Below are 19,472 nucleotides of genomic sequence, written 5' to 3' on the forward strand. Positions count from 1 at the left end.
AACGGCCACGTGGGGGCGCGCGCGTCCAGGGCAGTTGCGGGCCCCCGGGACGCCCCTGCCGGGCCCGGCTGCGAGGAACCCGGAGCCCCGCAGGCCTGGGCAGGCGCCCGGTGCCCAAGTCCCGGCGGGCCAGCCTGGTCAAAGGAGAGTTCCAGAATGATCCCGCAGTGGACGGGGCGGGTGGAGAGGGAGCGCGGGAAAGCGAGGGGCCCGGGGAGGGAGCTTCCGCACCCCCTATCAGCGGGGGGCGGGGTGGCTGCGGAGAAGGTGGGCGCGGGAAGGTGATCGCCCGTTCTAGAAGGCTGGAAACGACGTTCTGGACCCTTCTGGGCCAGCTGAGGTCGGCCTGCCTGGAGTCGGAGAGCCCCCTCCCCCCGGCGGCCCACCGGGAGGCGGGAGGGCGGGCGGGTGCGGCGCGGCCCGCGGGCCCTTTAAGGCGGGCGGGAACAAAGGCCGGGGGAGGTGGCCGGGCCGAGCCCGTGAGTCACTCGGTCCCGGGCCCAGCGCGCCCCCGCCCTGCCCGACGGCCGCCGCGTGCACGGCGGGCTGCGGCCCGCGGGCCTCCCCGACTCGCACCCAGCGCCTGGTGGGGGGTGGGGCTCTCGGAGCCTCAGTTTCCACACCCGCAAAGCCGGAAGGGAACCCGGCTCCGGAGTCGAGGCCGCGGTGGGGACACTGAGAAGGACCCTCACCTCCCCCTCCCCCCAGGCGAGCACTTGTCCTTGTTTGCCGCGTCTGGGTCGCCTTTTAAGGGCCACCGCATTTCTCAGTTTGCTCGCACCCCATCCCGGGGGAAGGTTCTCCCAGACTCAACACCCCCCTGCTACAGCCCCCTGGGAAAGGTGGCCCGGGACCCCCCAGCCCCGGAGCACCAGCTGGGTGGGAGGAGGGGTGTGGGGGAGAGAGAACGCAGCGGGTGGGGGGAGGACCACAAGGGACATGGGTCTGGGGTCTGCAGCCTGGCCGGGCACTGTGGCTCCGCAGGCCCCTGCTCCCAGCACACCCGCCCTGGGACCCCGGCTCCCCGCAGCCCCCAGACAACATCCCTCGGAGCCCGGTTGCTCCATTGTTCTGCCAGGGGACCGTCCCTTAGTCCTTGCAGGGGCAGGGAAAGGAATGCCTCTCTCACCGGGAAAGGACATTTTTACATTGTTTATTGACGTCTGTCTGCTCAGACCCCAAGTTTCAGGGGCCCTCTGCCCGCCCTTGGAAACAAAGTTACAAGGATGTTGCTGGAGGGGGAGAACTTGCCTCCCAGAAAGCCCGGGCCCAGGACTCAGTGGGCGGGTGCCCCAGGGCCGGCTGGTTGGGGGGCGCCTGGCCAGAAGGGCCCCTCCCCCAGCCCCAGGCTTGCTGGGTTTGCTCAGGTCCTTCTCCAGGAGAGTCTGGGGTGCTGAGGACAGGCTCCTGGGGGGGGGGGGTGGGGGAGGCAGCTGCAGGGCCCAGAGGCCGAGCCAGTGAGTCACTGGCCCCAGGCGGCCGGGGCACCATCACCCTGTCCTGAGTCACTCCCGAGAAATCCCAGGACGGTGGCAGGGCGCATCAGCTCAGCCCCAGGCCACAGGAGTAGCGGCCGGTGGCTGTTAGCCTCCAAAGGGCTGGACAGACAGGCGGCTGGACAGACGGGAGGACGAGCACCCAGAACCTGCGGGCCTGAGAAGGCAAGGACGCAACCCAGCCCAGAACGTGGTTCCGGTGTGGGGGTGGGGGGTGCTCAGTGGGCTTCGCCAGCGGCAGCCCCCCTTTCCAGCCCCAGCACCACATGCTCCGAAGCACGGCCTGGGAGGGCCCGGAGCACTGTGGCCTCAAACAAAACTAGGGGCCGAGTGGCAGCTCTTAAAGACTAGGTCTCTTAGTTGGGTGCAGAGACACCCTGCGGCTGTCAGAATGAAGCCTGACACAGCCCCCGGCCCTGTTTGCACACACACACACACACACACACACAAATACAGTCACACAAATACACAGTCACACAAATATAGTCACAGACACAGTCACACAAATAACAGGCACACACAGACACACAAATACACAGTTACACACAGGCACACACAGACACACAAATACACAGTTACACACAGGCACACACAGGCACACAAATATAGTCACAGACACAGTCACACAAATAACAGACACACAGACACACAAATACACAGTTACACACAGGCACACACAGACACACAAATACACAGTTATACACAGACACACAAATACAGTCATAGAAAGTCAAGACACAGTCACCCAACTACAATCAAACATAGACACACAGTCACACAAACACATATTTTAACAGACACACAAATACTCACATACAGTCACACAAATACCCCGTCACAGGTAGACACACAGTCACACAAATACAGTCACACAGACACACAGTCACACAAATATAGTCATACAGATAGTGATAAGGCACAGTCACACAAATACACAGTCACAGAATACACAGTCACACAGACACACAAACATATACACAAACTCACAGATACACATAATTACACAAATACACACCGAAACACACATAGACACAGACACACACAGACACACAGGCATGCACAGATACCTACACACAATCACACAGGCACAGTCACACAGTCACACACAGTCACATAAACAGTCACACAAACACACACAGAAGCTCTGAGAAGTGTGGGCTCCCCTGGGCCTGGCAAGTACTCGCCGCAGTATGAGTCATCTTACTTGCTCCTCCCAGCAGCCCGGGATGCTGGAGCGGCTGCCCTGAGCCCCGAGCCAGGGCCACAGCCTCAGCCCCTCGCCCAGGGCCACACGTGGGCCAGGCCCACTTCTCTGTGCGCGAACCTTCGCTCCCACCCCCTCTGCCACGTCCCTGGCTAGCAGGCTCTGGAGAGAGCCTGTGTGAGTCAGGCGAAAGGGGTGACTGGCCACCCCTCAGGGGAGTGAGATGGACAATCACCCCCGCCCGTGTCAGCTGTCCTCCAGGCTTCCTTGTGCCGGTCAGCTGGGCCACCCCTCGGGCAGAAAGGAGCCAGACCCAAGGGAGCGCGTGCACTCGAGCTGGCCAGAGGTGACCCAGGGCGCTGGGAGGAGGAGGCGAGGGACAGAATCAGAATCATGTGCGGTCCCAACTCTCTTTAAAGACCAGGGACCAGAGCTACGGTCTAGGTAGGGGGTTCACCCTGTGCGTAACCAGCAAGGGTTTGATCCCTGGCATCCCACATGGTCCCTGGTCCCCTGAGCCCACCAGGAAGTCCCCTGAGATGGAGCCAGGAATAATCCCTGAGCATTGCTGGGTGTGGCCACCAAATAAAAAAAATTTTTAAAAAATTTAAATAAAATGAATACATATATTTTAACACACATGCTCACTTCGCCCAAGAGAATGGACAGATAGCATGAAACAGGGTTGTTTGTCATTTTTCTTTGTTTGGGGGTCACGCCCGGAAGGGCTCAGGGGCTATTCCTGGCTCAGTGCTCCGGGGAGCAGATGCAGTGCTGGAGCCCAGGCTGGGGCGGGCCGTGTTGCAGGGTGAGGGCCGTCAGGCCTGAGTCTCGGCCCTGCAGCACCTCATGACTTCGTCTGTGGAAGGGGAGCCTCATCTGCCCTGCTCGGCGGTTGAAACATCACTGTGTGGCTGACTGTGCCTTGCAAACTGCAAAGAATTTAGACAAATTTGGGCTGAGCAAGACTTCCTCCCCCACCGGAACCTCCTCTTCCTGCAGGCCTCCAGGCTTGCGGAAGAAATCTAGTGACTCAGGGCCCAACATTCGAGGCCCCAGCTATTCTCTTAGCAACCCGCAGTGCTGTTGGCCTCCTCTTCACTGCCAGGCCTCTCTCAGGAGGGGCACTTCCACAGGAGCCCCTCACCCAGGCCCTCCCCCAGAGCGGCAGTGGGGACCTTATCTGCTGGCCTCTACTTCCCCTTTGGCCCATCACCCTCTCCTCCCCTCACCCGGGGAGGGGGCCGGGAGCTCCCCCTGTTGCTCAGCGTCCTGGGCCACACCAGATTACTCACTGTTCCCTGAGCACACCCCACCCTTCCCTCTCCGTCGGCTCTGCCTAGCACTAAAGCCCTTTCTTCCCAGCCCCCTCCCGGCTGCACCCAGACCCCACGCCAAGGCCCCAGGCTGCTGGGCCCACCTGGGGTTGGGTTCAGGAGCTTTCTGCTGGCTCATGGGCTGCTGAGAATCTGACCACGGGGATTCTCTTTTTTCCATCCCTTGCACGCGACACCTCGCCGCGTTCCGGGCGCCACCAAGCAACTCAGCGCCCCGTGCACAGTGACCGCAGCGGACTGCTTATCTGCTGCTGTCCGGCCGCGTCCCAAACTCTTGCCATGAAGTAGATATTCTTGTGCGTCCAAGAAAGAACCTATATACAGTACCCCACTGGAACCGGGTTGGCCTGCTCCTTGGTTGTCTGTAGACTGCTTTTGAGGACACTCAACCTTAACAAGGAGACGAGGACCCCACACAGCCTCGCCCCGCCCCCCACCCCTGGAATGGAATTGAACTTCAGAGGCTGAGGCCCAGCCCGTGGGACTGCAGAGACAGTGGCTCGGAGAGTCAGCCTGGGATGGTGAATCTTTGCCTTTAAAATAAAAGCCCAGGCCCAGGCCTCCCGCCTGAGTGTCCTGCCGCGGGCAAGCATGACTCAGGCTGGAAGCTGCCGCTGGTCTTCAGGCCAAAACCTGCAGAGGCCAGGGCCCCTGAGGCCTGGGGCCAGTGCCCCCCCCTCCACCCCGCCCCAGCCGGGGCCAAGAGCTGGGGATCTCGCTGAAAAGCCAACACCTCTAATCCGCTGCGTGCTGTTGCGCGCTGTTTTGGTTATAATACACGCACCCGTCCGAGGCTCCAGAAATCCCCGCGCCCCTGGGCACAGTCTTGCTGTGTGTGCGGCTCTCCACCCCTTGCTTTGAGCCACGGGGACCCTTCAGCAGCCGCCTCGCACGCCGCCCCCGGGGAAGTGCTGCAACACCTGTGTGGTCCACCAGGGGGCCCCCAAGAAGCGGCCAGTCAGGGAGCGGGGCCGCTCGATGCCTTTGCAGAGCAAGGAGTTGACAAGTGTCTCAGAACCAGGGAAGCAGAGAGGGGGAGGCACAAGAGCTCCGAGAGAAACCCCCATGGTTTTATGGGCCGGATGGGTTTATCTTGTTCTGTTTTGGGTTTGGGGGCCACACCCAGTGGTGCTCATGAAATTATTCCTGGCTCTTGCATTCAGAAATTACCCCTGGTGGTGCTCGGAGGACCATAGGGAGGCTGGGGGTTGGACCAGGTCAGTCCCGTGCAAGGCAAACGCCCTCCCCACCGGACTAACTCTTTGGCCCACAGTGGGGCTCTTTCTTAGCATTTTCTACTGCTTTGTCCCCTGGTCTCAGGAAACAGTCAGGCTCCGAAGTGGATGTTGGGTTTGCCACATGGAGGCCCCCAAAGAGCTTTTTCCACACTCACACCACAGCGAGTGAGATGATGGAATGTGAGGAAGAGCCTGGCGCGGTGGAGCTGCTTGCCAGGCGCATCCCTGTGGAGAGCGCTCGCTTCCCAAGTGAAGACCTTAGGGCTCCCAGGAATTAGAAAGTGCCCGAAGTCCCTACCTACTGCGGACGGCCAGCATTAAGCCCTCGCCTCTGGCCTTGTAATCAGTGGGGCTCAGAGGGCCAAAGTACCTTCAGCTCCAAGAACCGCCTCCAGCTGCCCCTACAACTTGTCAGAAATGCAAATTCTTGGGTTCTGCCCTGGAGCAGCTGAATCTGAAACAGTGGGGGAAGGCTTGTGTCTGCAGGTTTTCCAGGGCACTCTGAGGCCAGTCCCCAGGGGAGGGCTAGCCCTGCCAGCCCCTGGGGCCCGGGTGTAGGCAGTATCCGTGCTGAACACACTCCCAGTCTTCTAAGTTGGGAGCTGGATGCTTTGCTTTCCTGTGGATTTAGACATTAAAATGTCTTATTTTGGGGGGGATGAACTGGGTGTGCTCTGGGGCTATTCCTAGCTCTGTGCTCATCAGCCATCCCTGGCGGTGCTCAAGGGACCATATACAATGCCAGGGATTAAAAGGGTTAGTTGGCCACGTGTCAGGCAAGAACTTTCCCTCCAGACCTTGGAGGCCTGGTCACTGCATCCCATTAAGTACTCAAATGAGACCATTGGGTGGGGGGGAAAGTGAGAGGAGGGAGAAAGAGGGAGAGGGAGGGGGGGGAGAGAGACAGAGAGAGAGAGAGACAGAGAGACAGGGAGATAGAGAGATAGAGAGACAGAGAGACAGAGAGAGACTTTTGCCTGGATGTTCCCAGCTGTTAAATGTCAGTGTGGGACACCCAAAAGGAGAGAGAGAGCAAAGGGAATGCCCTGCCACAGAGGCGGGGTGGGGTGGGGGGGATGGGGTGGGGTGGGGGGAGGGATGCTGGGACCATTGGTGGTGGCGAATGGGCACTGGAGGAGGGATGGGTACTTGATCATTGTATGACTGAAACGCAAGCACAAAAGTTTGTTAAGTTTGTAACTGTACCTCATGGTGATTCATTAAAAAAAAAAAAGTCAGTGTGGGACTTGAACCCCGGGTCCTTTCCCACCACAGTCCCTAGAAAGCCTGGCCTGTAGCCCCTCATGAGGCTGTCTCCACGGGCACTGCAGTCCGTTCTTCTGTCCTTCTGTCGTTCTACCGGGCAGCAGCTCTAGCCTCCCCCAGTGCCCAGGGCTGCTGGCCGGAGTCCAGGCCCCAGGGCCCACCCCATGCATCCTGTGAGCCTTCCCACCGCGGCCTTGGAAACACTCATGGGAATCTTGGTTCCCCAACTCCCGAGAGAGGCCCCCACACAGGTAAGTGACAATGACAGACGGTGGAAACGCTGAACCGTAAAGCAAAACAGCCACATTCCACAGGACAGAGGACAGCTCGCCCTGTCCCCAATTGGGCTCTGCCTTCCCAGCCGGCGGGAAGACGCCCTTGGGGTGCCAGAGCGCGAGGCTACAGGCACGGGACTGGGGCAGGGACGGGAGGGGAAGGTGGCGGCTACGCCCGCCCCGCCCTGCATGGAGCTGCCAAGACCCCACCCCCGTGGGCGTCCCGGCCCTGGGTCCAGCTCCAGCCAGCCCGCGGGAGGGACCCGGCCTCGCCTCAGCTCCATCCGGCTCCCCGGCCAGCCCAGATCGGCCGCGAACAAGGCAGAGAAGGGGTGGGAGCTGCGGGGGCCGAAACCCACCCCAGGAGAGTTCGCACCGGCGTGAGGATTTTGCTCCACCTCTGCGCTCTCCCAGGGCCGCCCCCCGCGGGCCCTCGTCCCTCCGGGTGCTCCCTCTCCCCCAGTTCCTGCAGGAGGCGCTCAAGAGGCGGGGCCTCAGCCAACTGTGCTCCCTGCAGTTCTGACGTGCAGCCCCCAGGAAAGAACTAGAAATGACTGCGGGGGTGGGGGCGGGTGGGGCAAGAGCTCCCTCCACCCCCTCGGCGCGTGTGCCTGAGCGTCCTGGACTCAGCAGTGTCAGGCCCACGTGCCCAGGCGCTCTCCCACCCCCGACCCCCAGGGCAGGGGAGATGCTGGGGGTGCTCGGGAGTGACCCCTAGCGGTGATTGGGGCGCCATGCAGTGCCCAGACTGGACCCCGGTTAGTACCTGCGTTCATTAGCAGGGGTGAGGCACTCTTCTGACATGATCTCAGTGACTTTTCATGGACTCCCTCTCAGGGGAAAGATGGAGACAGGCAGGACGCCCCAGAATGAGGCCCAGGGAGAGAGGGGGAAGGCCCCCAGAGGCTCCTTGTTCCAGTTCTCCATCAGGGGCCCTCACAGCGCAAAGAAACCCCAGCCCCGATGGCTCGGCCAGGGGGAAAGAAAGCCCTGTTCTTTCTGCGGGGGCTTGTAGGGGTGGGACCACACTTGATCAGGGCTTATCCCTGGCTCGTTTTGCAGGAATCCCTCCAGGAGAGGCTCCAGAACCTTTTGGGGTGCTGGGGATGGCGATGGCTGCCGCCAGCAAGGGACGCGCCCTCCCGCTATCCTATCTCTCCAGCCCTCAAGCCCTGCTCTTATCTGCAGGCTGCAGACCCCACCTGGCTCTGCGGGCTCCTCGCTCCCCTCTTGCCTCTGCTTGGTGGCAGTCCTGGGCCTCGGACCCCACTCTCACCAACGCGCATTCTTCCGTGCCTACCCGTGGGCTCTGACAAATGGGCCCAGACAGTGTTGCTATATGGTGCCCCCTTGTTGCCAGGGGTCAAGGTGAATCCTTCTTTCAGTGGCCCCAGGCTGGACACACACACACACACACACACACACACACACACACACACACACACACACACACCCCGGGCTCTACTTCCCAGCTTCTCTTAGACAAGAACAAGAGGACAAAGAGGTAGTACAGAGGGCAAGGCACTTGTACTTGACTGACCCGGGGTCAATCCCCAACCTCCCAGATGATTCGGGATGAGCACCACCTGGAGTGCTCTCTGAGTGCAGAGCCAGGAGGAAGTCCTGAGCACAGCCAGGAGTAGCCCTAAAACCAAGAAAAAGAAAAACAAGGATGTTGCCGGGCCTTCTGAATCCTCCCGGAAATGTCGTGGAAGGCCTGGGGCTGCTCTTCACCCCACCTCCCTGTGCCCCAGACCAGCCCCTGCTGCTGAGCAGCCTTTCCAAAGCTACAGCCTCGCTTTGATTTCATCTTACTTGGAGGGGAGGGAGGGGGGAGTTTGGGGCACACCTGGGGGTGCTCAGGAGTGACCCCTGGCCGAGACTGGGGCAGCATGCAGTGCCCAGGTTGGCCGGGTTAATACATTAATTAGCGTTAATTAGCACTGCGCAGGGGTGAGGCACTCTTCTGACATGATCTTAGTCTTTTCATGGACTCCCTCTGAGGGGAAGGACAGGCTCACAGAGAACCAACTTGTCCAAAGTTACAAGCCAGGAGTGAGCAGAGCCAAGACCCGAACTCAGGTCCCTCTGAGGCCAAGCTCAACATGGCGTCCTTCTTTGAGGGTTTATTCAGCTCTCTGTCCTTGGCCAGAGCCCTAGGGAACTAACTCTTCCCTTCGGTCCTCACATGCTATCTAGTGAGTAATGCATACTCAGAAGCACGAGAGGAAGGAAAAGGGAGCGAGGGAGGGAGGGAGGGAAGGAGGAAGGAAGGAAGGAAGGAAGGAAGGGAGGGAGGGAGGGAGGGAGGGAGGGAGGGAGGAAGGGAAGAGAGAAAAAAGAGGGAAGGAAGGAAAGGAGGTAAAGAAGGGAGGGAGGAAGGAAGGAAGGGAAGGAAGGAAGGGAGGGGAGGGAGGGAGGGAGGAAGGGAAGAGAGAAAAAAGAGGGAAGGAAGGAAAGGAGGTAAAGAAGGGAGGGAGGAAGGAAGGAAGGGAAGGAAGGAAGGGAGGGGAGGGAGGAGGGAGGGATTGCAGGAGGGAGAGAGGAGGGAAGGACTGCAGGAGGGAGGGGTGAGGGAGAGAGGAAGGAAGGGAGGAGGCAGGGACTGCAGGAGGAGGGAGGAGGGGAGGGAGGAGGGAGGGACTGCAGGAGGAAGGAGGAGGAGGGAGGAGGGAGGGCTGAGTAGAGAGGCTGCTTCTTGCCTTTCCCGCTGCCCAGCTCGGCTGGAAACGCCCTTTCTGGAGCCTGGCGATGCCCCAGGGTGAGAAGGCAGTTGTCGGGTGCTCTCACTCGCTTTCTAAAAATACAAGGGGCATGAGCCCCCCCAGGCACTGATGGGCTCTCCAGTTGCTGTCTGGGGTCAGTCCCGTACAGCCCGGTCCTGCCACCTGGCCCCCGATCTGCGGCCCCGCCTGACAGCTGACCCCGTCATCCCTGGAGCTATTTTCTGCGAGGCAAAGTCCAGTTTGGCAGCGGCTGACCCGGTCCGCCCTGCCTCACCCAGGCTAGCTGTGGGCAGCCACCAGGGCCAGCTGGGGGTTCCCCCACCCCGGAAACCAAGGGGAGCAGAGCCTTTTAAGTTGGGGCTCCCTCCCCACAGCCATAAAACAGAGGCTCATGGGGCAGATGGAGCCGGTGATGCGGGGCTGAAATATCAGCAGGGTTTGAGCGTTTCTTCCCTCTCGCCCTACCTGCAGTGCCGCTGCTGCTGGCCTCGGTGCCATGCAGTCTGGCACCGAACCCAGGGTCTCTCACATGCAAGTCTTTAGCTGGGAGCTATGTCCTTGGTCCAGACTGAACATTTTCCCTCCAAAGAACATAGGCAGTAAAATAAATTATTAAAAAAAAACCCCACAGAACTACCAAACACACAATTATTAAAACAGCATCTTGGGAAATTTACACCGATGGAGGGATGGGTGTAGGCTAATGATCCAACCGTGTGACTTATCAACATAATCGCAAACAGCGCTGTAATGGTATATAGCTCATGGATCTTCAATAAAATACTTTTTAAAAATACAAAATAAAACGACATCACTGGTGTCCAAGTGTTTGCCTTCACTCCCAGGACCGTTTGAGAATGTGTATAAGGTGCTTCAACCCGGGTCTGTGGTTCTGAATTATCATTTGCCCCAGAACATTTTTGGGACCTCTGGGTGGGTCAGGAAATGGGTCCCTCCCACCCAGGGCAGTCCGAGCTCTCCCACCTATCTGGCCAGAGCACGAGGCTCGCACCTTGTGGCGCCTCCCCCTCCCTCGCCCCACCATGGGGACAGCAGGACCGTGAGCCCACGTGATGCCCTATCTGTCCCAGGGCAGGGCCACGTGGTGCATCCCCCCTCCCGCCCCCGCCCCCAGCGCAGCCTGGAGGATGACTCAGCAACTGAGCATGGACCCACCGAGTGCTCTGTCCTGTCCTCTGTCCCGCCCGAGATAGCTCTGTTTGCTCTGCCGGCATCCACAAACATTTATTTAGCATCTAGCAATCAATCTCAATCTCGCTCTCTCTTTGGGACAAGTCCTGGGACAGAGGACATGGCATGCGGGGAATAATCAGACAGGGGGTTCGTCGTGGGCTCCAGAAAGGGCTGAGAAGCAGGGAAAGTGGGAAAGTGGGGGAGATGGCTTTGGGGAGCTCTCAGTGCCACGTTGGCAGGATGCCGGGGGGCAGGGAGAATCCTTCCGAATGTTCTCTGCTGGCCACAGACTCCTGCCCGGGGAACCGATACCTTAGCGGGAGGGACTGGTCCACAGGCAGGAGGTTCCCAAATGGACGTCAATGTAACCCACAGCAATTTGCTGGGTCCGAACTGGAACGAGCCTCTGGGTCCTCCAGTTCAACATGACAAAGGCTATTTGGGCCAGAGAGGAAGTCCAGAATAAGGCCCTGGCTGACCCTGTTTCAAATCCTGGGCACCACATATGGTCAGGGGCACCGAGGGTCATTCTTGAGCACAGAGCCAGGAGTAGTGCCTGAGCACGGCAGGGTTCCCCTCACCCAATGACGGTGAATTTCAAGAGAGCAAGAGCCTTGCATCAGAGCAAAGGCGCTTGGGCCCTTCCGGGCAGGACAGCTAGCGAGGCCCATGGTCAGTGCAGAAGAAGAGGGGTCAGGATTGTTTTGTCACCAAGAGCCTTGGAAGTTCCAACTGGCTCACTCCTGCCTCCTCTACGGATGCTCCAGGAGGTGCGAGAAGGCCGCGAGCTGGGGCTCCAGACTTCGCTTTTCTCTCCAGGGTGCTGGACGGTTCTGCCAATGGTCCTTGAAATGTCTTTCCAATAAAGGTACCCAGAAGGCGAGAGGCGGCGGGCTCACTTCCCAGGGGCCGAGACGGGGCAGTGGCACCTAACAAACCTGAGCACACCGACAGCGACAGCGTTGCTGGCTGAAGGGGCGGGAACTGGGAGGGTCAGTCCTGACACCCCAAGAAGCCCCATCTCGCCCACTACTGTGGGAGGGAAAGCTTCTCCCGGGGCTGGGCTGCCCCTCTCAACACATTTCACTTCACACTCCACACGCTCTGCCTGCCAGGGGGCATTGGTTTCAGCCCTGGGCGCCACCCTCTCATTTAAGAACCAGTGAGGGCAAGGGACCCGTCCAAGTTTCCACGATTAGACCAGGCTGACCCGAGAGTACCCACTCGGTGCTGTTCCCTTGCACCACGCTGCCTTTCTGTGCCTGACGGGCTGCAGTCTGCATTCCTCTGCCAGGCTCAGGGGCCCGGCCGTGTGGGAAAAAATCACAGCTCACTGGGTTCTAGCAGGGTGGAGAGGAGTCAGGGGAGGGTGGAGGTGCTCACCTGCCCCGCCTTCCGCCTTTAGCCCTTCCTCTGACACAGAGGGTAGGATGCGCAGGACAAAGAAGCAATGGCCTGGACCCCCAAACAACAGCAACAGAACAACTCCCCCGCCCCCTGCCCGCCAAGGACAAAGGACCCAATGGGTGCCAAGGAGCAATTTCTAGTCCTGCTGCTGAATTCCCTGTCTGGAGAAGGGTCCTTGGAGGATCCTTGTCAGGGATCACAGATTAGTCTCTGCACTGACCTAGGTCAACCCAAAGGCTGCAGACTCAGGAAGTCAAAACTCCTGGGGGAAAAGGCAGCTGGGATAGAGAAGGGACCACCAAGTAAAGGACGCTTGGAGGGCCTGCTCGGGATGGGAGATGCGTGCTGAAGGTAGACTATAGACAAAACTTGATGGCCGATTAGTATCTGTATTGCAAACGACAACACCCAAAAGGAGAGAGAGAGCAAAAGGGAATGCGTCTGCCACAGAGGCGGGGGTGGGGGGCTGGGGATGGTGGGGGTGGTGGGAGGGATACTGGGCACATCGGTGGTGGAGAATGGGCACTGGTGGAGGGATGGGATCTCAATCATTGTATGACTGAAACGGAAGCACGAAAGTCTGTGACTGTATTTCACGGTGATTCATTAAAATAAAAAATTTTTAAAATTAAAAAAACAAAAAACCCCACTCCATGCCAGAATGGGGCTCCAAGCAGGAGGCCTGGGGCCAGCGACTCTGCCCCTTTGCAGCCAGCAGGCTCAGGAGTGCCAGGGAACGGACAGGTGGGACCCCCAGAGGGGCCCCGCAGGAACATCCCCAGCTGTCAGTGGGCAGTAGAATGTGCCCTACAGGCATCCAGTAGGATGCTCTGAGGGAGTGTTCGCCCGTGTACTCGGATGGGATTTGCACAGCTGCCTTGTAGCGCTGCCTCGTGGGGCCGGCCCACAGAGCCTCGCAGGAGGGAGGCCATCGTCGGCTGTGTGAGCTGTGAGATTCTATCACTGGGGCCAGAAGTTTTCGTCTGGTGCTCCGTGATGGGCCTCCGGTCGCTCTCCCTCTCCCCAGCCCGGGAAGCTTTTTGCAGAAACGGCCTGAAGGCCTGTATGGGGCTGGCATGGAGAGGCACTCGGGTCGCTGGACAGCCGATTCCCCGGTTCCCAGAGCCCTTTGGGCCTCTGATCTCTGTCCGTAGAACAGGCCCTTTTGCAGCTGGAATAGAGAAGGGATCACTAAGACACGACAGTTGGAGGAATCCTTCGGGATGGGAGATGTGTGCTGAAAGTAGATAAAGGACCATACATGATGGCCTCTCAGTATCTGTACTGCAAACCATAATGCCCCAAAGCAGAGAGAGAGTATGGGGAGACTGTCTGCCATGGAGGCAGGGGAGGGTTGGAAAGAGGGTGGGAAGACTGGGGACATTGGTGGTAGATAATGCACACTGGTGGAGGGATGGGTGTTTGTTCATTCTTTGACTGAAACACAAACATGAAAGCTTATAACAGTATCTCACGGTGTCACTGTCACTCTGTTGCTCATCGATTTGCTCGAGCGGGCACCAGTAACGTCTCCATTATGAGACTTGTTGTTACTGTTTTTGGCATATCGAATACACCACGGGTAGCTTGCCGTGCGGAAGGGATACTCTCAGTAGCTTGCCAGGCTCTCCAAGATGGGAGGAGGAATCAAACCTGGGTCGGCCGCGTACAAGGCAAATGCCCTACCCACTAGAAAATGAATTTTCTTAGTATAATTAGAAATCTTTTCCAAGGGTGGTAACAAAGAAACAGGATTAATTCAGTTACTATATGCCTTATGAAATCTTACCTTCTCTGATAGTAAAAGAATCTTTTAAATAAACCCAAACCGAACCAAATTAACTTTGATTTCATTTATTCTACTGAAAACTGAAAGGGAAATCATCATGCAAGGACTGCAAGGACTTTGTTATGTTTGCCAACTTGCTAGTAACAAAGTGGTAAATTAACCTTTATGAATCTTTATGAATTTTACTATAATTAATAACCTCTTTTTGTTTGAATATAGTATCTTCTCCCAAGGATTACTAGGCAGCACATATACTAAAAAAAAAACAAAAAACAAACAAACAAACAAAAAACTCACAGTGATTCAATTAAACAAAAAAAGAACAAGCCCTTCCACCAAGAAGGTGATTCCTGGCTGTGAGGACCACGATCCGCTGCAACCTGGCTTGCCCCATAGAATGCCAAGGTGTGTTTGGCCCATCTGCCTGGCTCGGCTGGAGTCCTTTTACTCCCTCACCTCACCTCATGCATCCATCATGTGTGCAGGACACGTGCATGACACCTGCTCCGTCATGCAGGAGGACAGCCTCCCCAAAGAGGGATCATTGATTCTTTTCCTTCCTTCCTTCCTTCCTTCCTTCCTTCCTTCCTTCCTTCCTTCCTTCCTTCCTTCCTTCCTTCCTTCCTTCCTTCCTTCCTTCCTTCCTTCCTTCCTTCCTTCCTTCTTTCCTTCCCTTTTGGGTCACATCCGGTGATACACATTTTGGCTCATGCACTCAGGAATTACTCCTGGCGGTGCTCCAGGGACCATATGGGATGCTGGGAATCAAACCCGGGTTAGCCGTGTGCAAGGCAAACATCCTACCCGCTGTGCTATTGCTCCGGCCCCAAGGGATGATCAAATCTTTGGACCGGGTATAGGAGTAGCTGTGACGCACGACTCGAGCCTCCAAATAAACACTCAAGAATATTAGGGTTGGGGCTGAAGAGATAGCACAGCAGGGAGGGCGTTTGCCTTGCACACGGCTGACCCGGGTTCAATTCCCAGCATCCCATATGGTCCCCTGAGTATTGCCAGGAATAATTCCTGAGTGCAGAGCCAGGAGTAACCCCTGAGCATCGCCAGGTGTGACCCAAAAAGAAAAAAAAAGAAATTAGGGTTGGGCTCCTGCTTTGCGAACCCAAGGCTCTGAGTCCAGACAGCACCTCCAAATACCAGCGCCCATCCTCCTGAACACTGGCTGGGAGCACAGCAGCTCTGTGGGCAGGTTTGATCCAAACTCCCCTCTCCCTACCCACTCTAAAGTCTCCATGGATACTTTCTGCCAGGACTGGCCTCTTCTCTCGCTGGGGCCCAGAGCAGAAAGAGGATTTGGCACAGAGAGGATAAGACATTCAGTTTCTGAGGGCTGGACAGCCTGCCCAGCAACTCTGAGATGTGAAGCTACACACATATGACGGGCCTCCAACCTTCTCTTGCATGTGAGAGAAAATCTTGGTGTCCTCTGAAAAAACCCAGATGTGGGGCTGGAGCGATAGTACAGCGGGTAAGGTGTTTGTCTTGCATGCAGCCAACCCAGGTTCAATCCCTGGCACCAATACAGAGCTAGGAGTAAGCCCTGAGCATCACTAGGCCTCAAAAACTAACCAAACAAAAAGCACAGGTATGTGATGATAAGCCAGAGTAATTGATATAACAGTAAAATGGAGAGAGAGGGAGATGAAGAGAATCCCTATTGAGATGAAGACCCCCCTCCACCCCCCAAACACAGATTTCTTCATTCGATAGTGTAGACACTGGTGGGTGTTTTTCTCATCTTAGATCAGGGAAAGTCAGAATCTCTCAAAGGGAAGTACCTTTGACTGTGTAAGAATGGAAACTACAGGGCTGGAGCAATCATACAGCAGGTAGACACGATCTGTACACGACTGATCCAGGTACGACCCCCAGGCTCCCACACAATTCCCTGAGCCTTGCCAGGAGTAATCCCTGATTGCTGAGCCAGGAGTAAGCCTGAGCACCACTAGATATGGCCCCCCAAATAAAATAAAACAAGAATGGAAACTACTTGGGTGCAAAATAACAACAGCACAGAGCTCTCTTGTACTATTTTTTGTGGGGGCGGGGGTCACAATATACATGAAGAAAATTTCTATTAAGAGAAATGACTAGAGTCATATAGTACAGCAGGTAGGGCATTAGCCTTGTACATGGCTGGACAGGGTTCAATCTCCGGCATTTCATGTGGTTCCCCAAGTCCTGCCAGTTATAAGCCCTGAGAAATGTCGGATGTGACCCAAAACTAAAAATGAATAAATAAAAACAAAAACGAGGAGCGAGAATAACAGTACAATGGGTAAAGGGCTTGCTTGCATGTGGCAGACCTGGGTTTGATCCCTAGCACTGCATATGGTGACCCTCGTATGGTCCTCAAGCTCTACCAGGAATGATCCCTGAGGTACAAAGCTAGTAGTAAGCCCTGAGCACCACCAACTATGCCCTCCTCGGGGCTGGAGCAATGGTACAGCAGGTAGGGCATTTGCCTTGCACAAAGCCAACCCCGTTAGATTCCCAGCATCCCATATGTCCCATGAGCACCGCCAGGAGTAATTCCCGAGTGCAAAGCCAGGAGTAACCCCTGAGCATCATGGGGCGTGACTCAAAAAGCAAACAACACAAAACAAAGCAAAAAACCCCAAAACTGGAAGTGAAGTAAATTGTAAGTCTTGCTGTGTAGAAAAATAAAATGTACTACATGGATACAATGAAATACGAAATATGTCTTTAAATGAAAGAATGTGAAAATGTTACAAATATAATATGACTCTATGTTGGTAAAAGAGGGCCCAGAGGGACAGTACAGCTACAGCAGGGGGTAAGGCGCTTGTCTATATATTTAGCAAAAACTGAAAATATTCAAAACCTTTGTTTTATCTGACTCAGCATTATTTTAAGCCTAAGAAAGAATTACTAAAGGAACTTCTATTCCAATCAAGACTTCCCCTATCCAAGTTACACACTTTTTCGATTTGCATTCTTGGCAATTGACACCTTTCTCTTACAAGCAGGAAAACATACTAAGGATAAAGAGTCAGGGGCTGGAGCGATAGCACAGCGGGGAGGGCATTTGCCTTGCAGGCAGCTGACCAGGGTTCGATTCCCAGCATCCCATATGGTCCCCTGAGCACCGCCAGGAGTAATTCCTGAGTGCAGAGCCAGGAGTAACCCCTGAGCATCGCTGGGTGTGACCCAAACAGAAAAAAAAAGCCATAGACGATCTAACGTTCAAACCTCCCCGCGGCACCCCCCCCCCCCCGCCGCCCCCAGCCATTTCATCCGTTAGCCTAGAAGTACGGGCTGGGTTTGCACTGGGTCCCCCTTGCATTGATGCTCCATGTTGGGGGTTGTAAAGAGAAAACCTTTAAGGAGCTTTTCCGATGGGAGAAGAAGCAGGAGGCAAGCCCAGAGGGAATCTCAGATCTGGAAGGTTCATGGGAGAAACGAGTTCTGGTGGGGAAGGAGCCCCCAGGGCCAAGGGAAAGGGCGAAGAGAAGGGGCTGGGCATATCACAGGCGTCCTGGTGCCACGCTCGGGGCCGGGCCGTCTCTGCACATGGCTGTGGTGTAGCAGAGGGACGAGGGGCTGGAGCCAGAGCACAGCGTCTGCTTTGCACGTGGTCCAGTCAGGTCGACTCCCTGCACCCGTGTGGTCCCCTGAGCACCACCGGAGTACTTCCTGAATGCACAGTCAGGGGAGCCCCGAGCTTCGCCGGATATGGCCCCAAACAAAGACCAAAAAGGAGAGGGATGAGGCTGCAGAGGGTGGGGTGCAGGCCGGGCCAGGGCCCCGAGGAGCTGCTTACACTCTCTCTGTGTAAGCACCGGGCAGGGGGGCTGGCAGTGTTGGTTTTGGTTCTTTTCGGCCACACCTGGTGATGCTCAGGGCTACTGGCCCTGCACTCAAGACTCACTCTCAAATTGAGCTGGCTCCATGCAGGGCCTGCCCCACTGCACTGTGGCGAGGGCCCCAGGCTGGCAGGGTGGGAGGGTGGCGGGGCAGGTGGGAGCCCAGGCTGGCCGGTGCGGGGAGGGTCAGGAGTGCAGGGGAGAGCTGCTGGGGGTCTGATGGGTGGGGAAAGCAAAGCCCTGAGAGGGGTTAGGGAAGTCGGGCGGGCCGGGTGAGGGATTGGCTGGGAGGGGCTGGGGGTGGCACCCTGGGCTTTCAGTTGGGTGGTAAGCCCTGGGAGTCCGGACTCACCCTCAGTACTGCAGCCCCAAGTTGCCCGGGAGCAGCTCTTATATAAAAGGGAACCAGGGGCTTTGGTCATCTTCTGCCCTCGGCAGTACAACCATGACCCTTGGCCATTGGGCCAGGGCCTCTGGCCACCTGTCAGGGACTTGGTGAGGGACACTCAAGGGAGGCGACTACCCTGGGACCAAGCATGCATTCAGTCCAGATGACAGGGAGAGGGGAGCGGGGCGAGAAGGGCCTCGGAAGTGACGCTGCCTTCCAAAGTGGTGTGGGGGCCAGAGGGAAGGGCCCGGGGATCCTGTGAGCCAAGTGACAGCAGTGTTGGGAGCTGCAGGCACGGGACACCCTGGCCCTAACCGCCTCCAGTGGCCCCGGACCAAGATTTCACAACACCCTGAGCATCCCTCTGTCACCTCAGGCATGCTGACAGCACTTTGCTCGGGCAAAAATAGCCCCGTCACAATGCTCGGCCCCGCACACGTCAACAGCCCGAGCTGGGCCCTTCCCTGACGCAAAGGCCTTTCTTCTTCACCATGGGCACTGCTGACACCGGTGCCCACACTGAGTGCTGACTCGGCTGCCCCCTTCACCAGAGGGTCGGGAGTAAGTCGGACTGCAGAAGTTTCTGGAATGGCTGGTGCCTTCTGAGTCCCACAGAGCTGCTTTTCAAACAGGCCTGCCGAGCGAGGCCTGCATCCCTGGAGGGATGGTGTCTGCTGTGGACAGACGTCACTGAGGGAGCTGTTGGGCGTCACCGGGCTGGCGTCTTCCCCAGTGTCTCTTGGCACATCTTATCTTATCGTGCCGCGGGGCTGCGGCGCTGCCAGGCCTTGTGGGAGCTGCCTTTGCAGGCACCCATCCCTGCCAGGCTCGGGTGCAGGTCTCCGAAGGGGCTTGCTGACGGTGGCTGGCTCGCTGCAAGTGGGGGATGTGAGATCCTTTGTCGATTGTGCACGCAACTTGTCCTCACCTCCCATTTTGGCTCAGTTTCCCCCTCCTCAGTCTGCCTTTCTCGTCCCTTCCACCACGCGAGCAGCTGAAAGGCCCGAGCAAATGAAGACCTTGTTTGCACTGGTGGTGAGCCCTCCGTTCGTCTGCGAAGGGTAAAAAATGTCAACTATGAGGTCACACTGGGGTCAGAGCTGGGTGCTGGCAAGTGACTCTGGATGAGCTCAAGGTAACTGGGGTCTGAGTACCTTCAAGGGCAACATGTTTTTCTTTTTTGGTTTGTGTTTTAGGGCCTTGGGGGTCAGGCCCCGTAGTGCTCAGGGACTACTCCTGGCTCTGTGCTCAGGCATCTCTCTTGATGGTGCTCCAGGCAGGCAGTCTGAACTCTATACTGGCTTTCT

At 57.2% G+C, this 19,472-nt stretch overlaps 1 protein-coding gene across 3 annotated transcripts in view; it reads right to left on the reverse strand.

The window, feature by feature from the left end:
• The window catches only part of NINJ2 (ninjurin 2), a 102,909-nt gene that overhangs the window by 4,694 nt on the left and 78,743 nt on the right, over window positions 1-19,472 (reverse strand). The window contains exon 1 of one of the 3 annotated variants that reach the window (XM_055143342.1): window positions 4,822-4,935. The exons of the other annotated variants lie outside the window; for them this stretch is intronic. The gene's annotated coding sequence lies outside the window, so the exon portion shown is untranslated. Of the gene's footprint in view, window positions 1-4,821; window positions 4,936-19,472 lie in introns of those variants that run through there. 3 annotated transcript variants of the gene reach the window in all.

Source organism: Sorex araneus, chromosome 6, assembly GCF_027595985.1.
Source record: "Sorex araneus isolate mSorAra2 chromosome 6, mSorAra2.pri, whole genome shotgun sequence".
Classification (NCBI taxonomy): Eukaryota; Metazoa; Chordata; class Mammalia; order Eulipotyphla; family Soricidae; genus Sorex; species Sorex araneus.